This window comes from Dendrobates tinctorius, unplaced genomic scaffold (genome assembly GCF_039654945.1).
Source record: "Dendrobates tinctorius isolate UK_male_01 unplaced genomic scaffold, ASM3965494v1 ptg000175l, whole genome shotgun sequence".
NCBI lineage: Eukaryota > Metazoa > Chordata > Amphibia > Anura > Dendrobatidae > Dendrobates > Dendrobates tinctorius.
Window position 1 is genome coordinate 5200998 of NW_027361842.1, and position 18991 is coordinate 5219988.

Sequence of the window (18991 nt, forward strand, 5' to 3'; positions counted from 1 at the left end):
TAAAATGTGTGTTCTCCCTAAAATACTATATATTTTTAGGGCAATTCATTCGCCCTTCTCATTAAAACATATTCAAAACCTCCAGCATTTGTTGAACAAATTCATCTGGAACAATGGTAAAGCAAGAGCAAGAGTTTCAAAATCAACCTTAATGAAAAGCAAATCCTCAGGGGGATTTGGACGCCCTAATTTGACTGCGTATTATTATACCAATCTTGTTAACAAAGTCAGGCCTGGTTCAAAAGAGACTGCTCTTCCGCCTGGGTAGATCAGGAATCTTCCTTAAGTGAAAAGTCTCCACATTCCCTACTAATAACCTTTTTATTAAACTCTAACACCTGTACCAAACTCTCAAACTATTTCTGCCTCCCTCTCAGCTTGGAAAAAGTTTTCAAATATTCCAAATAAAACTTCTAGCTATGACCAACTAAAAAATGTACCTTTGGGATAATAAATATCATAACTAATCAAAATATCCAGAAGAAAAAGAAATAAGGAAAAGGCCTCACCGTGTAATATACAGGGTGGGCCATTTTATGGATACACCTAAATAAAATGGGAATGGTTGGTGATATCAACTTCCTGATTGTGGCACATTAGTATATGGGAGGGGGCAAACTTTTCAATATGGGTGGTGACCATGGTGGCCATTTTCAAGTCACCCATTTTGGATTCAACTTTATTTTTTCCACTGGGAAAAGGGTCATGTGACACATCAAACTTATTGAGAATTTCACAAGAAAAACAATGGTGTGCTTGGTTTTAATGTAACTTAATCTTTCATGAGTTATTTACAAGTTTATTACCACTTATAAAATGTGTTCAAAGTGCTGCCCATTGTGTTGGAATGTCAAAGCAACCCTCTTCTCCCACTCATGACACACTGATAGCAACACCGCAGAAGAAATGCTAGTCTAAGGGGGTCAGATTCCTTGTAGGAATGCTCGGACCTGACACCCATAATGTGGTGGTGCACCATCTTGCTAGAAAAACTCAGGGAACGTGGCATCTTCAGTGCATAAAGAGGGCAACACATCATCATGTAGCAATTTCAGATATTCAGTGGCATTGAGGTTTCCATTGCTGAAGAATGGCCCCACTATCTTTGGACACCATATACCACACCATACCATCAATTATGGGTGTCAGGTCCGAGCATTCCTACATGAACAGTTCCTGGAAAGTGGATTAGTTGAATGGTCACCAAGATCTCCCGATCTAACCCCCTTAGACTTTTATCTTTGGGGTCACCTGAAGACAATTGTCTATGCTGTGAAGATACGAGATGTGCAGCATCTGAAACAATGGATACTGGAAGCCTAGGCATTAGGCTGGTGCCCCAGGGGCATAAGACTGATGCCCCAGGGCGGGCTAGGCATAAGGCTGGTGCCCCAGAGCAGGCCAGGCATAAGGCTGGTGCCTCAGGACAGGCTACGCTTAGGGCAGGAGCCCCAAGGTGGGTTAGGTTTAAGGCAGGTGCCATAGCGATAGCTAGGCATAAGAAATATGCCTAAGGGCTGGAGCCCATTGGCAGGCTAGGCATAAGGCTCTAACTCTTTGCACTGTTTGCATAAAAGGTGAGGCACCCATAGGGGTGAAGTGCTAGTGTTCACCCCCCTACTGTGTACTTGGACATTGAGCACTAGATAAATGTTGTACATAGCAGGCCCACTCCACAACCCCATGCTCCAAGTGACCAGGCACTCCTTGTCTGTCCTCCGTAAATGGGTAATGCCTTTTTCCCCACTTACAGTCGTGCATGCGCATTCAGACCGGACAAAAGCGAAGAGTGTACTGCCTTGTTTTGTGTGCCTAATCGACTTGAAGTTGAAGACAATACAACAAATAAAACTAATAAAGGCTAGGCATAAGGCTGTAACGAGGCGGGCAAAGCTTAAGGCAGGTGCTTCAAAGGTGGTTTAAGCTTAAGACAGGTGCCTCCGAGGCGGCCTAGGAAAAACGCAGGTGCCCCAGGGTGGGATAGGCATAAGGCAGGAGCCCCAGGGTGGGCCAAGCATAAGGCAGGAGCCCCAGGGCAGGCCAGGCATAAAGCAGGAGAGCCCCAGGGCAGGTTAGGCATAAGGCTGGTGCCCCAGGGCGGGCTAGGCATAAGGCTGGTGCCCCAGGGCGGGCTAGGCATAAGGCTGGTGCCCCAGGCCTGGCTAGGCATAAGGCTGGTGCCCCAGGGAGAGCTGTTGTGAATTCACTTTCTGACCTCCCTCTGGTTATTGCTGAAGGTAGTGGAGTTGGTCGGTTTGACATAGGGGTTGCAGGTTCTCTTTCTGGGCTCCCTTTAGTGGTTACTGGAGGTAGTGGGGCTGATTTGATGGACAGAGGTTTGCCACCTGATAATGAGGATGACGATAGGAGATCTGGGGACTCGGATTGGGATTTAAGACACCCAACGCCCTCTATCCCTGCTGGTGATTTTTTTGCTGCCTTGCCTCCTGAGGTCTGAAGTATCCAGCTCTGTCCCTGCATTGTCCAGCTAAGTGATTCATGTTAGGGAAGGCGGAACACACTAAATAAAAATGATAATAAAGTGCGTTTGCTGCTCGGGGTCCACCGTGCAGTAGGTGTTACAACCGCTGCTGAGTGATGGCAGGGGCAATATGGCGGTTTAATGCGCATGGGATCAACTTCACCCGTAGTGCGCAGAGCGGGCTCTGTTCATACACAAAGACGCCACAACACAAAACACAAAGAACACTGAACCTGTTAGTGTCACAGAGTTCAGTCAAAATGCACACACGGTATATGGTCACAGGAGCAGGCCCTAAGACAGAGGAGCTGCGTCCTTCTAGACCTACCGTGTGTGCGGCATCGCTACTGCGAGCACCAAGGGGGCTGCAACTGCAGCGCGGCGTAGGACACTACCGCTCGACGATAAGGCTGGAAGGCAAGCGCGATGTCGGACGCTAGCGTTGCGGTGCGATGAGCACAGTGGCTTAAGGCTTGCCACTGACTGGCGCTGACTACTAAACTAATTCCCTATCACCATGCGTAATATCAGAGGGAAGGGGTTTCAAATGAGTCAGTCACCAGAGTCATACATCCGTCACCATTCACACATAGCAGTATAGTCTATACTAGCGCGTGGCGGAATGGCCATGCGCGCTTTTTATAGCCGTGCGGGACCTTCCAGATCTCCGAGATGGACCAATGAGATCTGGAACAGGACCTGGGCACATGACTCCCGATCTCCAATGGGAGATCGTCTCGTGAGCATGCCCAGTAGGAGCACAGAGTGACAGTCTCTGGAGCGGTCTGCTGCGAAGTAATCTCATCTGTAGTAGAAAGACAGCAGGAGACCGCAGAATGTGAGGCTCTAGATTCCTGCAGAGCAGACGCAGAAACCTGACGCCTAACATTACCCCCCCTCCTAGGGCCCCCACCTCTCTGAGCCTTCCAATCCACCACCCTGTGCCCATCAGAGGCATAGGCCTCAGACTCGTCCGAAGGCAAGTCTGATGTCCCGGTAGGTGACACGGAAAACCGGGACACGTGGAAGGTATCAGAGGTGGCAAGATTGCCAGGTTTAAGAAGGGACACTTGGGAGACAACGGGCGCGGCAAAACAGCCCGGAGCATAAGTTGAAATGCAACGCCGCGGTGCGTCGGCGGACGTCTCCACTCTCTGTTTAAGGAGGCTTACCCTAGCACACGAGGCGCATGCCTGAATATATTTCTTAATGTCCCGAGCCCTGTGCGGCCACCAATACGACCCCGCCAGGAGTTTTGTGGTCTGCATGTAGCCACAGTGACCACCCGTTCTGGACCTTCGGCCGAAGGTGCGGAGAGACAAAGGTCTTGCCCGGTGGCACAGAGTTTGGCCATTGCGGGACACTGTAGTCTTGAGAAACAGCACGTTGACAATGGTAACCGCAAATGGAGTCTTGCGCCGGACGCGCGTCGAGAACGGCGCGAGACACCTCCATGGGCTCTGGGAGTGGAATCTCTGGCTCGGGTGGTTCCAGAGGTTCAAAGAGGTTGGGAGCCGGAGTAACCCTAGATCTGGATTGAGCACGCTCCAGCCCGCGCTCCAAAAAACGGAGATCAATACGGGTGGCAATGGCAATCAGCTCCTCCAGATTTGCAGGAACCTCTCTGGTAGAAAGAACATCCTTAACATGCTCAGCTAAACCTCTCCAAAACACAGGGATGTGGGCTTTGTCAGACCACTCCAGCTTGGAAGCCAGTGTCCGAAAGCGAACGGCACACTGACTAACCGAGAGGGATCCCTGAGTCAAAGCCAGTAGCTGTAGAGAGGTGTCATGCGTGACCCGTGGTCCCAAGAAGACCTGCTTAATAGCTGTTAAAAACTGAGCAGCGGTCCGAACCTCTGGGTCACCACGCTCCCAAAGTGGCATAGCCCACTCCAACGCCTTGCCCAACAGAAGGGAAACAATAAACCCCACCTTGGCCCGTTCCGTAGGGAATCGCACAGCCAGTAACTCCAACTGGATAGAGCACTGGCTGACAAAACCCCTACAGGAGGCGCCATCGCCATAAAATTTATCAGGCAACGGGAGGCGGGTAACTGTCGGCGCGTGGGAGGACGTGGACATACGGGAAACCGCCTCGGCGATCGCCTCTACAGCAGACTCTGAAGACTTCACCGCTGCGATGACACTCTCAAGAGTAGCCAACTGGCCCTCAAGCTGGCGAATGCACTGAAGAAGTTGCTGTTGATCTGCCATCACTAGTCAGACCCTGGCGCTAGTATAATGTTAGGAACGGCGGAACTCACTAAGTAAAAATGATAATAAAGTGCGTTCGCCGCTTGGGGTCCACCGTGCAGTAGGTGTTACAACAGCTGCTGAGTGATGGCAGGAGCAATATGGCGGTATAATGCGCACGGGTTCAACTTCACCCATAGTGCGCAGAGCGGGCTCTGTTCACACACAGAGACGAAGCAACACAAAACACAAAGAACACTGAACCTGTTAGTGTCACAGAGTTCAGTCAAAATGCACACACGGTATATGGTCACAGGAGCAGGCCCTAAGACAGAGGAGCTGCATCCTTCTAGACCTACCGTGTGTGCGGTGTCGCTACTGCGAGCGCCAAGGGGGGCTGCAACTGCAGCGCGGCGTAGGACACTGCCGCTCGACGGCAAGGCTGGAAGGCAAGAGCGATGTCGGACGCTAGCGTAGCGGTGCGGTGAGCACAGTGGCTTAAGGCTTGCCACTGACTGGCGCTGACTACTAAACTAATTCCCTATCACCATGCATAATATCAGAGGGAAGGGGCTTCAAATGAGTCAGTCACCAGAGTCATACATCCGTCACCATTCACACATAGCAGTATAGTCTATACTAGCGCATGGCGGAACGGCCATGCGCGCTTTTTATAGCCGTGCGGGACCTTCCAGATCTCCGAGATGGACCAATGAGATCTGGAACAGGACCTGGGCACATGACTCCCGATCTCCAATGGGAGATTGTCTCGTGAGCATGCCCAGTAGGAGCACAGAGGGACTTAGTCTCTGGAGCGGTCTGCTGCAAAGTAATCTCCTCTGTAGTAGAAAGACAGCAGGAGACCGCAGAATTGCGAGGCTCTAGACTCCTGCAGAGCAGACGCACAAACCTGACGCCTAACAATTAGTGTTGAGCGATAACATCCGATATTCAGAAATATCGGATCGGATTGGATAGGCCCGATACCCCAAAAAGTATCGGTTTCGCCGATTCCGATACCGGAAGTCCCATTCAAGTCAATGGGACAGAAATATCGGAATTAAAAAAAACCCTTTCTTGCCTTGTACATCCTGTTCACGTGGGGGGAAGAGTGTGGGCGGTGCGTGGGTGGAAACTGTGCGTGTCTGTGTGTGCGGGCGGGGTCTGTGCGGGCCTCTCGGGGGTCTGTGCCGACTGTCTGTACGGGCCTCTCGGGGGTCTGTGCCGACTGTCGGGGGCCTGTGCCGGCTGCTGGTGGTCTGTGCGGGCCTGCCAGGGTCTTGTGTGTGTGCAGGCATCGTCCGATGGGACTACAAGTCCCATCGGGCGATGCCTGCTACAATGACAGTGATTGACACATTAGCCAATGATGGGACAGTAGTAGTCCCATCATCCGGCTAATGTGTTGAATGTAAAAAACAAAAAACATACTACATACATACTACATTCATACAAATTTATTGGCCCATACAAGATTGTAGAGGTGATCAACCCGGTGGCATACAGATTACAGTTGCCCACCTCCTTCAAAATCGCTAACGTCTTCCACAGGTCCCTATTAAAACCTGTGGGGACAGTTAGAGAAGATCCCTCATCCGTGGCTCCACCAGTGTTGGTAGAGGGTCAACTGGAGTACGAGGTAGGGCGCATCATTGATTCGCGGTGGGTGCGCCGGAGACTTCAGTACCTTATCCATTGGAAGGGATATTCCGTTGAGGATCGATCGTGGGTAGAGTTGAGCGAAACGGGTCAAACAATTTCAAAAGTTGCCGACTTTTGGCAAAGTCGGGTTTCCTGAAACGAAACCCGACCCTAGGATGAGGTCGGCCACGAGGTCGGCGACTTACGCACCAAAGTCGCGTTTCAAAAGTTTGTTTAGCGCTCTTTTTCAGCCAATCAGGATCCACGGACACTGTGGGCAACGTGATGACATAGGCAGGGGTCGCCACCATCTTTCAGAAGGGCATGCAAGTGATTGGCTTGCTTTGGTGGGCGTCACAGGGGTTATAAAAGGGCGTGCACGCCGACCGCCATCTTACTTCTGCCGATCTTAGCATAGGGAGAGGTTGCTGATTCTGTAGGGAGAGCGTTAGGCAGGGAAGAAGACAAAAAAACTGCTTCTGCTGCTAGCGATTTTGCCTGTGCAACACACCAGTCACTGTGTGTGCAGTGCAAGGGGAGGCTATATTGTGGTGGATCAGCGGTGTTGGTTGTTAGGCTGTCTTCTAAGGCTTCCTGACAGCTGCATTGCTGTATCCCCACTGCTCTGCAAACTGCTTTTTTAAAAGCAATCCCAATTTTTTTTTGTCCTGCTAAGGTACTGAGCGTGCATTTATTCACACCATACAGCGTGTACGCTCCTCACACAGTACCGTGTAACGGCTGTTATCACAGCCACAGTGAAGCTGTGTGTCACTGTGGAGGACTTGTTCCGTTCTTACAGACCTACACTCTAGGGAGATTCCTATTCTGCCCAATTCTACAATTCACTTTTTTCACACCTGTGCCATCGAGCCTGTGACATAGCGCTCTGATATTCAGTGGGCCTCACACAATCCAAAAGTGTCCAGTGTCCACAAGTGTCTGCAGAAATGCAAAATCTCCCTTATCCTGTAGTCACTTTTTTCACATCGAGCCTGTGACATAGCGCTGTGATATTCATTGGGCCTCACACAATCCAAGTGTCCAGTGTCTGCAGAAATTCAAAATCTCCCTTATCCTGTAGTCACTTTTTTCACACCTGCTGCATCGAGCCTGTGACATAGCGCTCTGATATTCATTGGGCCTCACACAATCCAAAAGTGTCCAGTGTCTGCAGAAATTCAAAATCTCCCTTATCCTGTAGTCACTTTTTTCACACCTGCTGCATCGAGCCTGTGACATAGCGCTCTGATATTCATTGGGCCTCACACAATCCAAAAGTGTCCAGTGTCCACAAGTGTCTGCAGAAATTCAAAATCTCCCTTATCCTGTAGTCACTTTTTTCACACTTGTGCCATCGAGACTGTGACATAGCACTGTGATATTCAGTGGGCCTCACACAATCCAAATGTCCAGTGTCCACAAGTGTCTGCAGAAATTCAAAATCTCCCTTATCCTGTAGTCACTTTTTTCACACCTGCTGCATCGAGCCTGTGACATAGCGCTGTGATATTCAGTGGGCCTCACACAATCCAGGTGTCCAGTGTCCACAAGTGTCTGCAGAAATTCAAAATCTCCCTTATCCTGTAGTCACTTTTTTCACACCTGCTGCATCGAGCCTGTGACATAGCGCTGTGATATTCAGTGGGCCTCACACAATCCGTGTCCAGTGTCCACAAGTGTCTGCAGAAATTCAAATTCTCCCTTATCCTGTAGTCACTTTTTTCACACCTGCTGCATCGAGCCTGTGACATAGCGCTCTGATATTCATTGGGCCTCACACAATCCAAAAGTGTCCAGTGTCTGCAGAAATTCAAAATCTCTCTTATCCTGTAGTCAATTTTTTCACACCTGCTGCATCGAGCCTGTGACATAGCGCTCTGATATTCATTGGGCCTCACACAATCCAAAAGTGTCCAGTGTCCACAAGTGTCTGCAGAAATTCAAAATCTCCCTTATCCTGTAGTCACTTTTTTCACACCTGTGCCATCGAGCCTGTGACATAGCGCTGTGATATTCAGTGGGCCTCACACAATCCAAGTGTTCAGTGTCCACAAGTGTCTGCAGAAATTCAAAATCTCCCTTATCCTGTAGTCACTTTTTTCACACCTGTGCCATCGAGCCTGTGACATAGCACTGTGATATTCAGTGGGCCTCACACAATCCAAGTATCCAGTGTCCACAAGTGTCTGCAGAAATTCAAAATCTCACAGAAATTCAAAATCTCCCTTATCCTGTAGTCACTTTTTTCACACCTGTGCCATCGAGCCTGTGACATAGCACTGTGATATTCAGTGGGCCTCACACAATCCAAGTGTCCAGTGTCCACAAGTGTCTGCAGAAATTCAAAATCTCCCTTATCCTGTAGTCACTTTTTTCACACCTGCTGCATCGAGCCTGTGACATAGCGCTGTGATATTCAGTGGGCCTCACACAATCCAAGTGTCCAGTGTCCACAAGTGTCTGCAGAAATTCAAAATCTCCCTTATCCTGTAGTCACTTTTTTCACACCTGCTGCATCAAGCCTGTGACATAGCGCTGTGATATTCAGTGGGCCTCACACAATCCAAAAGTGTCCAGTGTCCACTAGTGTGTGCAGAAAATCTAAATCTCCCCTGTCCTATAGACACCTTGTTTTACATTACTATATAGTTTGTTGGATTTTGTCTACATTTCTACCAAAAATGAGTAAGGCTGGTGGAAGAGGCCGTGGAATTGGGCGGGGGTTGGCAGCTGGTAATGATGGTGTTGGTGGTGGATCTGATGGTAGTGGCAAAAGCAAAATAGGACCGAATGCAGGAGGTGTTGAGCCTGCGTCATCGTCTGGCTCCATAAGGCTTCGAAGGCTTAGTTTTCTAGGAGTTGGCAAACCGCTTTTAACGCCAGAGCATCAGGAAAAAGTTTTGTCTTACATTGCTGACTCAGCCTCCAGCTCTATCGCCTCCTCTTCTGAAGTTGTAAAAAGTAAAAGCACTGAGTCGTCATTGGAGGCTCATGTTCATGAACCACACCTTTCCTTGTGTCCTTCACCACAACCAAGATTGAAGGATGATGCAGGCCATACTACTGATTACTCCATGGAGCTGTTTTCACATACCATGCCTGGATTATCAAGTGAAATGGTGAATTACCCAGGCCAAGATGAATCTGACATGGAGTGCACTGATGCACAGCCGCTGATAGATGATTCTGCTGGTACATTCACTCAGAGCACTACATTGTCCTCGCAGTGTACAGAGCCAGATTCTGACCCTGATGAGACTCAGGTGCCCCTTCCCGCACACTATACCACCATACACGGTGACACAGAGGAAGGTGCACATGACATTGAAGAGGAGGTGATGGATGACCCAGTTGTTGACCCAGATTGGCATCCATTGGGGGAAGAGGGTGCTGCTTCCAATAGCTCAGATGAGGAGCATCCACAGCAGACATCAACATCGCAACAGCTGTTATCTGGCAGGCCCGGAGCACTCCAAAGACAGGTTCCAAAAATCAAAAGAGTTGCTGGACAGCTTGTCCAGAGGGTCAAAACATCACAGCGTGCTAGGCCGCAAAATGTCTGCCAAAGTAGGAAGAGTGCACTGTGGCACTTTTTTGAACAAAATCCTCATGATCAGGCCAAGGTTATCTGTAAGAAGTGCGCAAAGACCTTTAGCCGAGGGAAAAATCTGAAAAATTTGAATACCAGTTGCATGCTTAGACATTTAACCAGCATGCACTTGCAAGCGTGGACACAACACCAAACCTCAAGTGCCACATGTGCAACTGATCACAAAGAAGGTAGTCAGCAATGCTACATTGTTTCCCCCACTGTAAGCCCACCGGTTAGCACAGCAGCAAATGTTGAGGTGTCGTTGCAAGGCCACAGCAGTCAGGGAATCCCACTGTTATATCAACGAAATACTGAATCTAGGCCATCAGAAAGAACACCAACTCCATCACCATCATCAACCCTCTCTCAGTCCGCCCTGTCCACCGCTACTTCTACCATATGCAGCTCTCAAGTCCAGCTCACCCTCCCAGACACTATGAGTAGGTCAAGAAAGTACTCAGTCTCTCATCCGCGTACACTGGGTTTGAACGGCCACATTGCCAAACTAATCTCGTTTGAGATGATGCCCTATCGGTTGGTGGAAAGCGCAGCTTTCTGCGAACTCATGGCCTATGCAGTACCACGCTATGACCTACCCAGTCACCACTTCTTCTCTCGCAAAGCCATCCCAGCCCTCCACCATCATGTGAAAGACCGCATTGTCCATGCACTCAAGCAGTCAGTGAGTGGAAAGGTGCACCTCACAACTGATGCATGGTCCAGTCGGCATGGCCAGGGCCGTTACGTGTCCATCACTGCGCACTGGGTTAATGTGGTGGATGCAGGGTCCACAGGGGACAGCGGTGGTGGGACAGTGCTGCCTAGCCCACGGTATAGGAAACAGTTGGCTGTAGGCGTTCCACCCTCCTCCTCCTCCTCCAGAAGCGAAAGCTCGTCCACAGAGCGCAGTCGTACGAGCACTCCATCTGCAGCTGCCACTGTTGCACACGAGGTGTCCCCCTATCGAGCAGCTAGTGGAAAGCGTCAGCAGGCTGTGTTGCAGAAGATGTGTTTGGGCGACAGACACACCGCAGAGGTGTTGGCCGAGTACTTGATTCGACAAACTGAGTCATGGCTGGGCAGTGTACATCTTGAGGCAGGCAAGGTAGTTAGTGATAACGGCCGTAATTTTGTGGCAGCCATAGCACTTTCAAAACTCAGCCACATACCTTGCTTGGCTCACACCTTGAACCTGGTGGTGCAGTGCTTCCTCAAAAATTATCCAGAGTTAACAGCCCTGCTCCAGAAGGTGCGAAGACTGTGCGCGCACATCCGCCGGTCGCCTGTACACTCCGTTCGTATGCAGAAGCTGCAGCGATTGCTCCACCTTCCCAACCACCGCCTCATTATCGACATTGCAACAAGGTGGAACTCCACCCTGCACATGGTGGAGCGGCTGTGCGAGCAGAGGCAGGCCATAATGCATTTGTGGGAGGATACACGGCCAGGCACTTTGAGAGCAGACATGGAGTTGACAGGTGTGCAGTGGTCGAAGCTGAAAGAACTCTGTAAAATCCTTCAGTGTTTTGAGGAATGCACACGGCTGGTAAGCGCAGACGACGCCATCCTAAGCATGAGCATCCCACTTATGCGTCTGCTCATGCAAACTTTGACACACCTTAAGGAGCAGGCGTCTGCAGCCAATGTTGACGAGGAGGAAGAGGTGGAGGGAATCCTTGATGACATTCAGCCATTGTCTGCTCAGGGACTTCTCCTGGACGAGTTGGAGGAAGAAGAGGAGGAGGAGGATGATGATGGGGATGATTACTTAGGGGAGGAGGATGCATCTCGTGGGGCAAGTGAAAATGTTGGCGTGGCAAGGTCTGGTACAGGGTTTGTGCGTGACTGGAGGGATGTGGATTTGCCAGAAAGTGCTCATCCAACCAGCACTCGCAGTGCATCATTGACACCGGGAACATTGGCCCACATGTCAGATTATGCCTTGCGGATCCTAAAAAGGGACCCCCGCATTGCCAAAATGATGAATGATGACGACTACTGGTTGGCCAGCATCCTGGATCCACGCTATAAAGGCAAATTACAAAACATCATGCCACAGGAGAACCTTGACCTAATATTGGCTAATAAACAAACAACTCTGGTAAATCGGTTGCGTGAGGCATTCCCAGCACACAGCAACGGTGATGGTTCTCACACGAGCCGTACGGGCCGGGGGCAGCTTGGCAGAGGTGTTCATGGTGCACACAGCAGAAGTGGCGTTGGAGACAGGGGTTTCATGACAATGTTGTGGACTGATTTTTCAAGTACCGCTCACACAACTGGTAATACAGTATCGATGGAAAGTGACAGGAGACAGCAGTTGTCAACTATGGTTACAAACTACTTTTCCTCCCATATCGATGTTCTCCCACACAGGTCATTCCCCTTTGACTATTGGGCCGCTAAACTGGACACCTGGACTGAATTGGCACAATATGCCTTACAGGAGCTCGCTTGCCCAGCTGCAAGTGTGCTATCGGAAAGAGTCTTCAATGCAGCTGGATCAATCCTGACAGAAAAAAGGACCCGTCTGTCAACCCAAAATGTGGATGATCTAACCTTCATTAAAATGAACCATGCATGGGTTTCCAAGGATTTTGTCCCACCTTCCCCTGATGACACATAGGGTGACAGAAAAAAGGCTTGCTTTGGTCCTCCTCTTCCTGGGACTTGACCTATTTCGTCTTTTGCATCAGCTGAATGTCCAACATCAGCATATGCCACTTTCTAAAACTCCCTAACTGTGCTGCCTTCCCCCCCCATGGCCGGGGTCACCACTTAGCGCACGACACCGTGCGAGTGCCGTTCCCCTGGACAGGTGGGTAGGCCGACTCTTGGGTGCGGGCACTGGCACAGGGTCCCTCATAGTGCAATCAAGTGTCTCTGACGGTGGTGGTGCACACCCGCCGTCAGACACACCGCCGTACTATGAGGGGCCCAGTGCCAGTACCGACGCCCACGAGTGGGCCCCCCTTGCTTGGGCAGGGCCCCAGCATTTGCAATCTTTACCTCTCCCTGCTCCTCCGCTGTTTAGTATGGGCCGTCAAATCCATACTGTGCCTGACACCGTCTGAGCCTGCCTCCTGGTGTAATGACATATATTTTGAATGTGTACGCTATCCATACATGTTATCCGGGGATACGGTACCCTTTCTCACCTTTGTGCAATCACGTGCAATCCATACTGGGCCTAACACCGTCTGAGCCTGCCTCCTGATGTATAGACATATATTTTGAATGTGTACGCTATCCATACATGTTATCCGGGGATACGGTACCCTTTCTCACCTTTGTGCAATCACGTGCAAGCCATACTGGGCCTAACACCGTCTGAGCCTGCCTCCTGATGTATAGACATATCTTTTGAATGTGTACGCTATCCATACATGTTATCCGGGGATACGGTACCCTTTCTCACCTTTGTGCAATCACGTGCAAGCCATACTGGGCCTAACACCGTCTGAGCCTGCCTCCTGATGTATAGACATATCTTTTGAATGTGTACGCTATCCATACATGTTATCCGGGGATACGGTACCCTTTCTCACCTTTGTGCAATCACTTGCAAGCCATACTGGGCTTTACACCCTCTGAGCCTGCCTCCTGATGTATAGACATATCTTTTGAATGTGTACGCTATCCATACATGTTATCCGGGGATACGGTACCCTTTCTCACCTTTGTGCAATCACTTGCAAGCCATACTGGGCCTTACACCGTCTGAGCCTGCCTCCTGATGTATAGACATATATTTTGAATGTGTACGCTATCCATACATGTTATCCGGGGATACGGTACCCTTTCTCACCTTTGTGCAATCACGTGCAAGCCATACTGGGCCTAACACCGTCTGAGCCTGCCTCCTGATGTATAGACATATCTTTTGAATGTGTACGCTATCCATAGATGTTATCCGGGGATACGGTACCCTTTCTCACGTTTGTGCAATCACTTGCAAGCCATACTGTGCCTGCCTCCTGATGTATAGACATATCTTTTGAATGTGTACGCTATCCATACATGTTATCCGGGGATACGGTACCCTTTCTCACCTTTGTGCAATCACTTGCAATCCATACTGGGCCTAACAACGTCTGAGCCTGCCTCCTGATGTATAGACATATATTTTGAATGTGTACGCTATCCATACATGTTATCCGGGGATACGGTACCCTTTCTCACCTTTGTGCAATCACGTGTAACCCATACTGGGTGTGAGAACGGCTGGCGAGCTGTTAAGCAAGCTACAGCACCTGTGGTTTGCACACGTAAGTTTTTCATTTTTTTCAGGAATGACGGTTAGGCCTAATTCCGGAACTGCGGTTGACCTGCACTTACTGGGAAATCATCGTTCGCGAGTAATTATTGTAATCAGTGATCCCCATCACTAACGTTGTTCAGCGGGTTATCTGCACCTGTAAGCGACAAACGCTGGCCTTTTCAGTGTAGCGCACATGCAGCCACGGACATGTAAGGGCATGACACACCAGTTATTGGCCAATCTCATGTGCCAGAGCCTCACGTGTCCCTCTAGTAAGCCAGACTCGGACCGCGGGGCATGACGGAGTCTCGTTCGTTAACGGAATTAAGCTTGCAATGTGTGCATCTGTTCTGTAGCTGGCATGGTTGAGGTTGCCCGTGTTGAGTCAAATTACGCCGTAGGCTCCACTCCTGGTGGTGCCCTTCTGGACATTCCTTTAAGGTGCAGCTTTGCAACCATACTGCCCACGTAAAACAAACACTTTGCCTTCATGAACACTCTTTGGAGGGTCATGACTCGTGGGAATAACGCCGCCCAATCAGTTAACCTGCTAGAGAGATCCTTCGTTGCTCCCAAGCATGACATCACACTCCCTAGGAGGAAGGTAATGCCACTGTGGCGACCGTACTCCTGGGGGCGACACAAGTGCACTGATGCCCAGCCACTGCTCGATGAATCTGCTGGTACATTGACCCAGACCACTACATTCCCCTCGCACGCTACCCGGCCTGAATCTGACCCTGATGAAACTCAGGTTACCCTTCCCATATACAGTTCCATCTTACACGGTGACAAAGAGGAAGCTGCAGATGAAAGTGCAGGTTTGGCCCACCCACCATCAGACACACCACCGTACTATCAGGGGCCCTGTGCCAGTGCCGTCGCCAACGAGTGGGCCCCCCCTGCTTGCTCAGGATCACAGCACTTGCAAGGTTGAAATACTGTGCAGTGAGATGGAAGATGGGGACGACGAGGAGTCCAGACTAGTACAGGGATTCCCTAGCGAGGAGACTTATTTGATTGTTTTCAATGTTGGGACAGCAATTTTTGGGGAGCACTATACTCTGGAGAATGATAGATGGGGCCCACCATACACTGGAACATTCCAAAGGTGGACATCAGACACTGGAGCAGCATTTACAGGGCCCATTATACACTAGAGCATTAGAAATGGGGCCCATTATGTTTGGAGCATTATTTGGGCCCATAAGACAGTGGAGCTTCATCCATGGGGACCAACATATACTGTAGCATTATGTGGAGCTCATCATATACTGTTTCAAACATTATATGGGACCAATGATTCTGTATGGAGAAATAGATGGGCCTCGTCATGAGATGTAAAAAGTGAAGTATTTTTCATTGTACTATACCGCTATTTCTCTGCCGTATCGGAGCATGATGAGTTGTGGTATTATGTGTTAAAGGGGCGCTCTTTCGCCCAGGGCACATGAAAACCTGGAGCCAGCCCTACCCCCCCACAACTTTAGCCAAGTAACCCCCATTTTTCAGTGCGTAACTTGTATTATGAAGTTAATTAAGGTTGACCAGCTTAAGTAAGAAGAATTGATGCTTTTGGCATTCAAATGAGCACTGTAGGTGTGTTTCCTGTCCTCCTCTCACTGCCGACTTTTATTCCCCATTGACTTACATTGGGTTTCGTGTTTCGGGATGACCCCGACTTTTCCCTATAATCGGCCGATCTTGCTCGTCCCGCCTTTTGGAAAAGTCGGGTTTCACGAAACGAAACTCGACCATAAAAAACCAAAAGTCGCTCAACTCTAATCGTGGGTTCCGGCCAGTTCGGTGCACGCTGATCGACTGGTGCGGGCTTTTCATGCCAGGTACCCTGAGAAACCTGGGGGTCCGGTGGCCCCCCATTAAGAGGGGGGTACTGTCATGGTTAGGACATGGTTAATGTCCTGTTATGACAGGGTTAACATTGACGGCCTCTCTTTGGATCTGGGAGGGGTATTTATGCTCACTCCATACTGGCATTCTCTGTCAGTTATACTGCTATTCTGTTGTGTCTGACCCCTGGTGTGTGTGTACTCTGCATTGTTTGTTTGCTTCCCGTGTATGACCTGGCTTGTTCCTTCACTCTGTACTCAGTCTCTCGTTTTTGGTACCATTGTCTTTTCTGGTTCTGACCTCCTGGCTTGGCTATCGTTACTCCGTTACAGTTTACCCCTATTGTACCGTCTAATACCTGTTCTGGTTTTCTGATCTATTGCTACGTCCTGACTATTCTTTCTGTCTAAGCCCTTTGGTACTGTCCTGCTATCTCGTGCTTTGACCCGGCTTGATCTGGTGTCTGTCTCTGTCTATGCTCCTTGGTAACATTGTCCTGTAGTTACCCTTCTAGGAGTTTCCCTGCAGCTCCTAGCTCTGTGGAGCTTAGGCCACGCCCCCCCCAGCAGTCACGTGATTCAGGTCCTGGAGCATGCATTGTCACCACTGCTGCTCGCTCCGCAGGTATCTTTGTGCACAGTCTTTGTACTCAGGACACGCGCCCTGGCTCAGTGAGCAAGTGCAGTGTGGTGTTCCTGACACTAGCCAGATGAAGAAGGCAGGGAGTAAGGCACGTGGCCGTGGGCGTGGAGTGTCAGCAGGGAGAGGACATGGGGATTCTGCGGGGAGAGGACGTGGGGATTCTGTGCCTGCTGTTGGCACCAGTGAGTCAGCATCCCCCAGTTTTAGCAGGCAACAGTCCTTTATGCGCAGCTTTGTAGGACCTCACCGTACCCCACTGCTGCGGGAGGAACAAATTGAAGCCGTTGTCGGATGGATGGCAGCTCACGCATCGACTTCAATTACTTCCACATCCTCTCAAGGCCAGAGCACCGAAGAGCAACCATCTGTCTCTTCACCACCTGCCAAAGTGCCCAGGCAGTCAGAGAGCCATCACAGTCTCTACTTCTGTTCTCGGAATCTGTTGGTTTGGAAAGAGGGGGCCAGCCAAGCAGCATTCCAGAATGTGAAGAAGAGGGAGTATGCAGTGATGCGCAACTTCTTTATCCCTCTGAATCTGAAGAGGCGGGTGGGCCAGTGCCTATGGTCAGCACACCTCAGTACGCATCAGATGATGACGAGACTCAGTTACCACTTTCTGTTGCGTACGGTGCTGGCGAGACAACCCAGGAGAAGCAGGTGTTTGAAGAGGGGAGTGTAGATGATGAGGTCCTTGACCCATCATGGAGTGAGGAACAGGAAGGTGGTGGGAGCAGCTCTGAGGAAGAGATTCCCCGAACGGCCAAAACCGGAGGGAGAGGGAGGGGGCAGACTTGGTTGCCTGTAGCCTCCACTTCTGCACCCGTTAGGAGCATTCCACTTTCAAAAGGCAAAAAGGGCGCTCCCAAGACTTGCAGTGCGTGGTCCTTTTTTGGCACAGTTGCAGATGACATTTGCTTTGTCAAATGCAAGCTGTGTCATCAGAGAGTCAGAAGAGGGAAAAATGTCAGCAACCTCAATACCACAAATATGTGGAAACATGTGCGGACCAAGCACGAGCTGGAGTTACACAGACACACTGAAGACGTAGGCCAAAGTACAGCACCACCTACCACCTCTTCAGCTCATGTTGGGGCCTCTTCCTCCAGCTCTCACACAGCTGGTTCGGCTTCCTCACAGAATCGCCAAGGAAGAACCTCTGGCACTGTTGTCTGGAGACCCTGTGACATTCCACCCACAGCACCACGTTCAAAGTCATCCTCACACTCCCAGGCCTCTCGGCAGCCATCGGTAGCACAGGCATGGGAGAAAAGGCAGCCATACTCGGCAAACAATCCCCGAGCTCAGGCTCTTAATGCTGGCATTGCCAAACTACTGGCCCTTGAAATGCAGTCATTCAGACTGGTGGAGACTGACACCTTCCGGGACTTCATGGCATTGGCAGTCCCACAATACACCGTGCCCAGCCGCTTTTATTTCAGCAGGCGAGCCGGCCCTGCCCTGCAGAAACATGTGGAGGCAAACATAAAACATGCGCTACTAAATGCCGTCAGTAGCAAGGTCCACCTGACCACTGATGCGTGGACCAGTAACCATGGACAGGGACGATACCTTTCCCTCACTGCCCATTGGGTCAATTTTGTGGATCTGGGTACAGATCTGGAGAGTGGCGCTCTTCGTGTTCTGCCAACTCCACGGATTGCAGGAATCCAGTCTGTACATATTGACTCCTCCTCCTACTCCAGTTCCTCTGAAACAGCGCAGCAGGAGCCTGTTACGACCGATATGAGCACAGCCGTGGCCAAACGTCAACAGGCCGTACTCAAATTAATTTCATTGGGGAATCGAAGCCACACCACGCAGGAGCTCTGGAATGCCATCAAGCAGGAGAGCGACGTGTGGTTTGTGCCAGCGAATCTCCAGCCGGGCTTGGCAGTGTGTGACAATGGCCGAAATCTGGTGGCAGCTCTTGACCTAGGCAACCTCACTCACATCCCATGTCTGGCACATGTGCTCAACTTGGTCGTGCAGAGCTTTCTGAGGGACTATCCGGATCTTGATGCACTGCTGCACAAGGTCCGCATAGAGTGCGCTCACTTGCGGCGTTCCAGCACGGCAAGATCGCGCCTTGCTGCTCTGCAGCGCCAATTACGCCTTCCGGAACATCGCATCATATGTGACCTACCCACCAGGTGGAATTCAACGTTACATATGTTGGAGCGGTTGTGTGAGCAGCAGGCAGCAGTCATGGCGTACCAGCTGCATCAGGAGCAAACAAGTCGCAATGTGCGCCGGTCACACTTCAGCACCACTGAGTGGGCCTCTATGAAAGACATCTGCTTAGTTTTGCGTGCCTTCAATGATT